The sequence below is a fragment of the Gekko japonicus genome, unplaced genomic scaffold, assembly GCF_001447785.1.
Source record: "Gekko japonicus isolate JY-2015 unplaced genomic scaffold, Gekko_japonicus_V1.1 scaffold860, whole genome shotgun sequence".
NCBI classification, from domain to species: Eukaryota; Metazoa; Chordata; class Lepidosauria; order Squamata; family Gekkonidae; genus Gekko; species Gekko japonicus.
The window spans coordinates 285394-297470 of NW_015172580.1; positions in this window are offsets into that span (position 1 = coordinate 285394).

The window sequence follows — 12077 nt, forward strand, 5'->3', positions numbered from 1 at the left end:
GAGAAATAAATAACAATTGTTCCCAATAATTTAATTCTCAAGCATTGGAGCCTTTTCAAAATCTAATAGCAAAAAAAAAAAGTAATTTAATTGGTGCATACAGATTGATATACTTACACTATCTAATCTCGCCTACCCATACAACACATTTAAAAATACAGCAGAAGATACATTGATGTATAATGGATTTAGGCACGTCACATATTTTGATATTAGCCTTCTCCAGTCACTCTGATTTTGACACTCTTACCTCACATACCAAGAGAATGGGCAACAATGATAATCTCAATAGACTATAGTCAATATGATACACAAGCACCAATATCATAGTGACTGCAAAGGCAACTGTGTTACTACTATGCTAGCCAATTACCATCTAATAGCCTGGAAATATTTAATACATGTTTATTTGATTTTTTTTTTTCTTTGTTAAGGGAATAATATTATCAGTCTACCTTATAAGGGTGCTGTGAGAATTATTGTGATAGCCTATGAAAAGTGATTGGAACACTGGAAATGCTAAACAAATATAAAGTATTACTATTAGGCCCAAATGATCGTATATACTAATCTACCTTATTGCGAGGCAAGATCTGCAAATCCTTGATCACCCTGGGTTGCATGCAGATGTATGTTGCTTAAGCTGTGAGCCAGTTATGGATCTATGGTCACACCTTTCTAGGAATGTGCAGTCTGAAATGTAATCGTCAAGGTCTGACCTGACCAGCTTCTAGTTCATAAATGTCATGCATGCTCTGAATTCAAACATAATTATTTCCAACATTCAGGAGACGCTGAGAGCTTTACAGTTTGACAAATTATGATAGAATCTTGCCATCTCGTATAATTTTCCTGGGAAGGTAAGACAGGCAGAGTGTTACTTGTGTGCCTGGTGGGGCATTGCCCAACCATAACAGCTAACCCATCTTCTCGCCAAACTGGATTGACCCACAGAATATTTGCTCTTAGCTGATCACTGCAACATCTCATTGGTATTGAAAAGGCTTTCTCATTCTCTATAAGTATAAATTTTGTGTGTGCATGAATGAATTATTGCATTCATAGGTTTGCCCTTAGCAATTTGTGAGTGCCCCCTGAATTTGTGAGTGCCATGTTGCTCTACCTACAGAAGCTTTCCAGGCCTCAGAATCAGGGTGGGGCAAGGGTTGTTGTAGCTAGACCTCTTCCCTCAGAGAGAGAGCTCAGCCTTAACAGCAGGTTCTAGGATAAACTAAATTGCACTTTGTAGGATAAATTAAATAGCAAAAAATTTTTGTTGTTGTTTCTGTGTTGCTTCTCCAGCAATAAGGTTGGGTACAGTATAACCCTTATGTTCTTAAATGAGTCAGCAAGAGTCAACAGAACCCCATCGTGCGAAGAACAATGTCATTCAAGACCTTAAGCTTCCCAACCAGCAGGCCTCGGTTCCTGCCGGAGCGCACCGGAGCACCGCTCCGCCAGTCAGGAGCACAGGGGGTGGGCACATAAGCCCCGCCCCCTGCTCCCACCAGCCATCAGTTGGGACACGGTGTGGGGGGAAAACATTCCCCCGCCTCCCTGAGCCCCGGGGTGGTGGCCTTGGACTTGTAGGGGCAAATTCCACCTCTCGCGCCAGAGGTCATTCTGGCTCCCCCAGCTATCCTTCGGGGCTCCTTAAAAAGTTATGGCCACCGCCACTGTTCTCGGTGGCAGCTGCGACGCCCGTGGGGGGGGACATTCTCCCTCCTCCCTGAGCCTCGGGGTGGTTGCCTTGGACTCGTAGGGGCAAATTCCACCTCTCGCGTGTGATGCCACTCGGACATCACATGCGAGAGGTCATTCTGGCTCCCCCAGCTCTCGAGAGGGGCTCTTTAAAAAGTTATGGCCGCCGCTGTTCTTGGCGGTAGCTGCGATGCCTGCGTGGGGGAGGGGCAAAATGTTCCCTTGCCCCCCTGAGTCCCGGGGTGGTGGCCTTGGACTCGTAGGGGCAAATTTCACCTCTTTTTTCCCACCATAGAGAACAATGGAGGGGATGGGGGCAACATGTTTGGGGGCCTGTAGAATTGGACCCCCTGGTTCAATGTTCCTGAAACTTGGCGGGTATCTTGGGGAGAGGCTCCAGCAGCTACCCTGCAATTTTGGAGCCTCTCCCTCAAACCCCCTCTCCTCCAGCCCCCAGAATATACCCTCTGTTTTCTCCATTGACTTCAATGGCTCATAGGATATAATGGGGCCGAACTGCGGGAAGCCGATTCAGATCAGAGAATCTGATTCGGACCACAGAAGCCTGAAATGGGCCTGACTGGGCCATTTTCGGGGGTGCATTCAGTTCAGACGAACCGAATGCACATCCCTCCATCCCTCCAGCAGGCGTGGAGGAGCCCAGCTCGCCCAGGCTTCTTGCCTCCTGCTGCCTTGGCCCTCTGGTGGACGGGTGAGTCCCCAAAGTTTGACTCTTCCTCTACAAGTCTCTGGTGCTGGAGGTATTCGCCTCCTTCCCTCCTGCCTGCTATGGCTGCATAATTGTGAGAGATTTCTTAACATAGTGTTCCTGCCAGGGAAGATGTGGACCCTGCCCATGAGTCTCCATTTCATCCTCACAACAACCCTGTGGGGTAGGTTAGGTAGAGAAGGGGAGATTTGGCCCGGGGTCACTCAGCCAGCAGAGTGAGAATACAAACCTGGGTCTCCCCACATCAATCTGCAACTCAGTTTGAGGGAGAGGCTCCAAACTCGCAGGGTAGATGCTGGAGCCTCTTCCCAAGATACCAACCACGTTTGAAGAACATTGGACCAGGGGGTCCAATTCTACGGGCCCCCAGCTCGCTCAGGCTTCTTGCCTCCTGCTGCCTTGGCCCTCTGGTGCACGGGTGAGTCCCCAAAGTTTGACTCTTCCTTTACAAGTCTCTGGCGCTGGAGGTATTCGCCTCCTTCCCTCCTGCCTGCTATGGCTGCATAATTGTGAGAGATTTCTTAACATAGTGTTCCTGCCAGGGAAGCTGGGGACCCTGCCCATGAGTCTCCATTTCATCCTCACAACAACCCTGTGGGGTAGGTTAGGTAGAGAAGGGGAGATTTGGCCCGGGGTCACTCAGCCAGCAGAGTGAGAATACAAACCTGGGTCTCCCCACATCAATCTGCAACTCTGACCACTGTGCAGTGCTGCCTCTACTGATCTGTAATGTTCCAGAGGTGTTGTAATGTAATACTCAGTTTCTCAAACGAGTGTATGCCTGTCTGTTGGTCCACTTAGGAGTCTTGATCCTGGTTGTGTGGTGGGCTAGTTGTGGCAAATGGTAGGGAAGCTCAGTATTTCTGTATACAGTTGTAGGGGCTTTATTGCAATGTGCTATGGCCTGATATTATGTTCTTATTCCAGTGTGGGGTGTGTGTGGGGCAATGGAAGCTGAGTGATAGGGTCTCTCCAAGTGATTGCCAGAAGTGAGATGCGTCCTGGTCTTGTGTCTTACAGATAATCTTACAAATAGTCCTTTGCATTTATATCATGCTTTCAACTTTAAAAGGATCATAATGCTGATTATGTGAACTTAGGCAAATCACGAGAGGTAGAGCAGGAAGGGCTGCATCAGTGCTTAGTTCTTGTGGCCCTTTCTTACATGCCCAGGGAAATGCTGATTGCCACTTTGGGGCCAGGAAGCAATTTTTCTCCAGGCCAGTTTGGCCGCCAGTGATCCTGGAGGGTTTTTTAAATCATATTCTGGGCGTGGAACAGGGGTCACTGGGGGGTGTGGGGGGTATTGGTGAATTTCCTGCATTGTGCAGGGGGTTGGACTAGATGACCCTGGAGGTCCCTTCCCACTCTATGAGTCTATGAGTCTATAATTCACCCAGGCTAGCTGTGGACAGGCCAGCACCTCTGTCAGGCAGAAGCGCCTGAGATCCTCCCCCTCCCCTTTTCCTTCGCCCGACTTGGAGGCGAAGGGAAGGGAGAGAGGGGAAAGAATGGATCCCAGGTGCTTCTGCCTGTCAGAGGGGCTGGTACACACTCCCGGTGATGTCAGGGGGTGTGGCATATGCTAATAAGTTATGCTAATGAGCTCCTGCAGCTCTTTTTCTATGGAATGACCCCTGTCCCCCATATTTTTAATGCTTTTATCTCAGCCAAAGCAAGCAGTGTCTCTTAAAAATCTTCACTGATAATAGAATCAAGAAGCCTATATTTTTGTATACTATTTAATGGGCCTATCCAGACTAAGAACCCAATACCCAGCAATAGAGTTGCCATCCTCCAGGTGGGGCCTGGGGATCTCCCGCTTTTACAACTGAGCTCCAGCTGACAGAGATCAGTTCCGCTGGAGAAAATGGCTGCTTTGAAGGGGGTACTCTGTGGCATTGTACCATGCTGAGGCCCCTCCCCAAACCCCACCCTTTCCCAGATCCACCCCAAAAGTTTCCAGGTATTTTCCAACCCAGATCTGGCAACTCTACCCAACAATAAGATCTGCACAAATCCTGCAGTCATAACTTTTTTTGTTCTAGGGAATGAATGGTTGCAAACATGGATGCAGTCAGTTCCACCCAATATCCATAACCTGATAAACACCAACAAGAGACCAGCAGGATTTGACTTGCCGCGTAAAGTATTATGAATATGAACAGGCTTTGGCAGTTGTGCAGACCTGTTGTTTAAATGGGGCAAAATACCACGACACGAATGCGATTGTGGTGCAGCCCACCAAACTATTTTCCATCTGTCACAGGGAAGTGCGGATCATGCTTTCCAGAGAGATGTGACAGAGCTCTTCGAACTCTTCCCCAGCTGCAACTGAGTGGATTGAAAATCTAGATATTAGTATTTAGGAGGATTGCCCAATTGGTTTTATACCCGTTGTATCATCTTGGTTACATATTTTATATTATTATATACTTTCTGTGTGTAACTCTGCCATACAATAATTATTTTTTTATTTTCAGTGCTATATCTTTTGCTGTATTTGTTCTGATGTACAGCCTGTACCACATTAAGAGTTAATAGGTTTCTAATATGATAAATGTTGGTTGTCAGAAGATATAAGATTTCTCTAGAAATGTGGAAATAACGTGCATTGTCACATTGGCTGTTTGGTTATTAAGAAGTTAATTTGTAGGGCATTTTCCAGCAATCCAATTACAATTGGGGGGAGGGCTAATTAATTGATGTTTAATGAGCCCAACGTCATACTTTTAGTTGTTTCTTTGAAGTGCAGTTTTGTATTAGCTGAGCACTCAACAAAAGAACATTGTGCTTGTGTATGACAGATAACGGAAAGGAGGTACCATTGACAGTCATTTATTTCTTTTCTGGCCTGATTTTTGTATTAATATTTTCGGAAGGGGAGGGATGTAACATTTTAGATGTTGCACACGGGGAGATAATGCGCTCAGTTTAAAGCGGGTCAGTGCCTTTTTGTCAATGTGACTCTCATGCTGCTTTGTAGGAGAGACTAAGAAGCAATTGCCATCTCCTTTGTGTGCTGCAAAGAAGCTTTGCCTTATCACTAACAAATTATCATTCAGGCCATGGGACAGATCCTGATAACATTTATCTGATAACTCTTTGATAAAGTTAGGGGAGATCACCAAGACATCCACATCTTATCATGATCTCAGGAATCAGCCAGGCATGATTTTCTTGCTATACGTTCACAGACAGAAGCATTCTTCATGGCTGTTGCACAATTATGGAATGTGCCTCCAGTGCAGAATCACTAAAAGTAAAACTTTTTTTTTTGCAATCAATGTCAGATTCCTTTAGTTTAGCAAGCTTTTGGTGAGGTTACACTTATGGAGGCATTAAGGTGGCTAGATCCAATGTTCCTATATTTCATACATGTTAAATAGTGTTTAACTTGCTTATAGGGTTGCCAAATGTTACTCACCTCTCCAGCGGGGGACTCCTGCGCGGCTCCTGGAGCGCGCGCGCGCCGCATGCATGTCACAGGAAAGTGACATTATGACACTGGGCACGCTGGGGGCGGGGCCACGACCATACAAGGGAAAACCATAGAGTTTTCCCTTGTATGGCCGTGGCCCCGGATTTGGCAGCCCTACTTGCTTAATAATAGATAAATAAGCAAATATAAGCTTCTAGCTGAAGTCTACGAGGCAGACTTATTTTAGGTTACAGAAACCACAGAAGATTACAAAAAGATTGCAGTCAAAACTCACTTTGACAACTGGAAGGAAAAGCACTTGCATGGGCAATATTTGAAAGACACAGAGAACAAAGCTGATAGTGAAAATACCTGGAGGTGGCTCCAAACTGGGCGCTTGAAGAAAGAAATGGAAGGACTCATTCTAGCTGCACAACAGCAGGCACTTGAAAAAAATAGTATGAAAGCCAAGATCCAGAAAACCAGTGATAAGAGCAAACATCGACTTTGCAAGACAGATGGTTGACCACATGGCCAATGCCTGCAATAAAATTGATCAAACTGACTATAAAGAATGTCACAATAGAGTTGCAGCTATGTTGCACTGGAATCTTGGCAAGAAGCTTACCATCATCCAAAAATTAATGGGATTTATTTATCGTATGGCACACACAGGAAGCACATAATAATATAAAATGCACAACCAAGTTGGGTGCAATTCTAGCCTGCTTCCTCGTGGTGCACCCTGGGTAATGCTAAAGAGTTAGAATTTCTGGCTGCCAGCCAATCGTAGGATCTCATGGAAACAATTCATGGGAGCACAAACCAGACAAGAGCATTGAGAATGATGAAACAAAGATTCTTTGGGACTTACACGCACAAATAAACTTCTGAAGCATAGCACCCCTGATATCACAGTTCTTGAAAAAATAAGAAATACAGTTTTGATAATTGACACAGCGATCCTGGTAGACAGCAGAATAGGGAAAAAAAGAACAGGAGAAGGTAAGGAAATACCAAGACCTACAAACAGACTTAGAGCACCTCTGGGAGAAGAAGGTTACCATCATGCCGGTTGTTACTGGTGTCCTTGGAGCAGTGCCTAGAGGTCTCAAGAAATACCTGGTCATTCTGGACACTGAGCAAATAACACCAGCTCATATCCAGAAGACAGTGTTGCTTGGAACAGCAAGAATCCTGTGAAGACACATCAGCAATTCCCAAGAACTCAGCTAGATCTCAAATTGCAGAGCACCATCTACCAGTCAAATATGTGACTGTGACAATCTCTCTATAGAGAGAACTGGCATAGAGAGCCAGTTTGGTGTAGTGGTTAAGTGTGCGGACTCTAATCTGGGAGAACTGGGTTTGATTCCCCACTCCTCCACTTGCACCTGCTGATGTGACCTTGGGTCAGTCACAAGCTCTGGCACAGCTGTTCCTGAAAGAGCAGTTTGTGTCAGAGTTCTCTCAGCCCCACCCACCTCACAGGGTGTCTGTTGTGGGGAGAGGAAGGGAAAGGAGTTTGTAAGCCGCTCTGAGACTCCTAGTGAAGGGCGGGGTATAAATCCAATCTCCTCTCTTCTTCTTCTTCTATATAATAATCCTGTTTTGGTGGTGGCACTCTCCTGAACATTCCACATGCTTCCAAATCAGTTGCTTCCCTGACCTGTCACTCAGAAGCTGTCCCTATACACTGGCTGCGTTGCCTGAGTCTCGCCTCCAATATTCTAAACAGTTTGCTGTTCCTCTCCCCCCAATAGCGAGTCGGAACACAGAGGTCATTTGCATATGCGGCCTGATTGGCCTTTGCCTCTAACATTCTAAACAGTTTGCTGTTGCTGTTGGGAGTCATTGAATGTGTCCTGAGGAAAAATACATATCCCAATCTTCCCTTAAACAGTCACTGGAGTTGCCAAAATACATATCCCAATCTTCCCTTAAACAGTCAATGGAGTTGCCAATCTCCCTGTGGGGCCTGGAGATCTCCCAGAAATCACCGTGTTCCCCAGCCACAGCACATCATTTCCCCTACAGAAAATTTCTCAGCTATTACAATGGCTGCTTTGGCCAGTGGACTCTATGCCATTATACCCTGCTGAAGTCCCTCTGCACCCCAAACCCTGCCCTCCCTGGGCTCTACCCCTCAAATCTACAGGTCTGGCAACCCTGTAACTGGCTCTGGAACTACTTTCCAGAGCCTTGGAACACAGAAGACATGGCATAGGAGGAGGTGCTTTTCTACCTTAGCTGCCTCTGCATAACCCCAATTCAACATAATTCAGGGGTGGAGGGAACCATACCTGTTACCATGAGGCTGTCCTTCCATACTACCCACTTGGGGCAGCAAAATTACTTGAGATAGCCCTGCCTTATAGCTAAGCAGGAGGAAATAAACATGGCTTGCCTCCCTCTATTTTCCCCTTCCCTCTGCTGCCCCACCAGCCACAGCCGGGACACTCACCTGGAGATTTCTTCTAGAGCTCATTGTATTTTCCCCCCACAATGGGCCTTACTCCTAGTAATAATGTAACACCAATTTGCTATGTTACAATGCTGTTTTTGTGTCAGAGAAGATTAGGAGAAAGAAACAAAGCCAAATTCTACTTGATATTTTGGATCTGTGTTTGGATATCTTGACATATTACTGAGATGCAAAATGCAGCTATTGTAGGGGGCACAGTCTCAATCAGGACCATCATGCTGAAGAAAATTTAAAAAATATATTCTTTCCTCCTCCAGCATTTCTCCAAGCAAAACAGCCCACTTTTCTTCAAGTCTCAGGGCCTAACTGCACAATGTATTCTGCACAACGTATTCTTCCTGGATCCATCCCAACGACTGTCAAGCAGATGTAGAGTCGCTACATGCCCACTGGGGGCTAAACACGTTCTGATGAGTGTGTGTGTGTGTATATATGTGTATATATATCCCCAGTTAGATGAATAGCAACTCCCCAGGGCCATTTCAGGTTGAAAAAATGACAGGGTGGGGAAGGTTTAATCTCTCTTTCACTGGATGCTACCATCCAAGTCTGAACTGGGATCCCTCACATCTGGTAATCTTAGTTTTATCAGGAAACTTCCAAGACATGTCTATTTGACTGTCCCCAGGATAGGCTGGGAAATGATATATCATGCAGCTAAATTAGCTCAGGAAAGACAAGAATTCTCTTACCTGAGTAGAAACAGAAAGCAGGGAAACCCTTACACAGACTTGAATGTATTTACTAAGACAGGCTAGACTCCTAATGTAGTGATGCTGTAGAGGCTCAGCACTTCTCTCCCCAGGCCTCCCAGTGAGATCCACTTCCCAACATGTGGCCCTGTTAGGAGGCTGGGGCAGAAAGGTGCTTCTTTGCCCTCTTTGCCCTCTCCAAATCCCATTAGGTGGAGTGTTGGAATCCATCTTCGGTACCTCTGGCTTCATTCATTTAGCTCTTGCACCTGGAGCTGCCTAGCGGCATGATGCCCAAGGGGGTATAACAGACAGGTGAGCAGTCTTGGCTGTGCATAAGGAATTAGTGCAAGGCTCCTGAGTTCCACTGCTTTGTTACTACTCATTGAGCAACTACAAGACACTGCTAGGTGCAGCTGAGTAAATAAGAGAGCATGAAAGAAAGATTACTGACTAGGTGAATTTGTAGTACCTGAACGTCTGGTCTGGCCTTAATGGGAGGCTGACTGTTGAATGCATGGTGTGCTCCCATGGATGCAGCAACAAGCAGCAAGCAACATTTTACTCATCCCAGTTCACTTTAGTCTTCCTGATCCTCCCCTGTCACACAAAGGGGCAGCTCCCCTTTCAGCCCCCCTCCCATGTGGGCTCATAGGGCATTAGCCAATCTGGGTGCCAGGTCCTAGGCCTCAAGCTTGTCAGAATATAGTTCCTCCAATCAAGAGAAATCCACACATCAAAGACATGGGCATGTTTTCCCTTTGGGTTGTAAAAACCCTCTTTATCTGGTAAAGTGGACTGGTTCACATACCCTGCTAGTGGTTGGGGCGCCATCTCAGCCTGTCCCTCTCCACAACTGTCATGGGATACCTGCTATCTGCTCCTCATCCCATACATGTGCCCATACGGTCAGCATAACTTAGAGAAAGGAAATGATGGTAATTAATGATGGGGGGGAAAGTGTATCGATGTATGTGGAACCTAGAGAGTTAAGAAAGTAGAGGAGGGATAAAGACAGAGAGTGAGGGAACAGCTCCAGAAAGTGGTGCAGCAGACACACAGAGAGAAAGAGTTCAAGAGTTACAAGTAGATTTGTTTAATCAACACTTTCCCATATTCCTGACTCACAACTAATTACTACCCCAGAATAAATAGGAATTATCTGAAAAAGAGAAATCTTTACCTGTGCACGCTTGTGACAAATGGAGACCCTCTACTTAGGTTTGTCAAGCCCTGATGAAGGCAATGGAACCCTGCTGCTCAGCTGCCCGCAGGAGAAAAAAGGGTGGGAATCCAATTGTGCTGAAGTTGTACCTTGTGGGCAGTGACATCAGGGCAGTGCTGGGGACACTCTGGCATTTGAGCAAAAATCTATGGTTAAACCATAGAGCGTTGCCTAAATACCAGTGTCCCTACCATCCCTCAGCACTGCACTGATGTCACTTCCTGGCACATGGGGAATGACCTTACTACTGATGTCATCATTTTACCGGTGAGGGTCCCCCGGGAAAGTTAAGCCTCCCGCTGGTTGCCGGGGGGACCTGACTATCCTCCCCCTACTTCTGTTGGAGTTTTGAGAGATGAGCTTCTCATTAGAGTTGAATAACTTGGGTCCTGAGCCAGCTAGGTAAATTTCACATTCTTTGGTAGTACAGAGGGGTCTGTGAGGCCTCTTTTACTACAGGCTGCATTCAGCTTTATGAGTAAGATTGCCGAAAGGCCTGGAGAAAAATGTCCTGTTTCTTTAAGAGAGGCTTAATTTGATGAAATGGACGGCTGAATTGTTTCCTGGCGTGAAGGTAAATAACATAACCCAGTCAAATAACATTACACCGCTATGAAAGGGACAGAACTTTTTTCCCCTCCAGGAAGTTGAAATATTTTACTATTTTAATGTTTGCTGCCTTGAGGATCCTGAAAAAGCGGCATAGAAATGTTTTAAATAAATAAATAAAGACTTCGCAGAGCAGGTTAACAGCTTGGGGGGTGCTCATGGATCTACTCTTGCTGTTTGAAAAGCAGGTTGGGCAAAGTGGCCAGGAAGAGCACTTTCTAACAGCTGCACCTGCTTTGCCTTTCTTGGACTTGGTCTATCTGGTTGGATTACTATAACGTAATCTCTGTCGGGCTGCCCTTGAAGGCAACCCCAAAGCTGTACCTGGTCCAGAATGCAGCAGCCCAAATATGGTCAGGGGTTAGTTGATGAGACCATATCGTGCCCATTTTGAAACAGCAATATTGGCTGCCAGTTTGTTTCTGAGCTCAATGCAAGGTGCTGGTTATGGCCTTTAAAGCCCTTTCTGGCCTGGGAGTCACACATCTGAAGGACCATCTCCTCTCATACATTCCTGTGCACCAACTGCGGTCTTCAGGCTGCCATCTATTGGCTGTTCCCCCGCTTAGGGAGCCCCACCAAGCATTGACTAGAGCCATGGCCTTTTCCATCGGTTTTGCACTTTCTTCCATCCAAGTATTACAAGTCAAAATTGCACTCCGAAAACCATTTGTCCCCATGAACACAGGAAACTGTTTACACACACACACACACACAGAGAGAGAGAGAGAGAGAGAGAGAGAGAGAGAGAGAGAGAGAGAGAGAGCGAGCGAGCGCATTTGCAGTCTTACATGCAAGTCCTCTGCTAGATATCTTCATGGTTTTGCATGGGCAGTGATGCACTTGCTTTGTAAGTAAACCAGGATTCAACCAATATTTAGAAGTGACTCTTGTATATACGTAGCCACTGGGCTAGACATGAGAACACCTTCCTCCCCAACTGCAAATGGGAGCATTCTGTGCTTATTGTTAGATGCTATCAGTGGCGTGCAATTTAAAAATATCTAGCCTTGAGTGCCGGGTGACATTTAACAAGGGCACTGAAACAAATTATTGTCACCTTCTCCCCATTTAATTTGAACATTTAGTTTTCATGCAAAGTTGCATCTTCTAAAAAGGTGTCAAGAAATGAACAATGAATTTGCAAAATGCAAACCCATTTCAAATCTGCAGTTTAACTTATCTTTACAAAGCTTACAGCTGCAGTCTTAAAA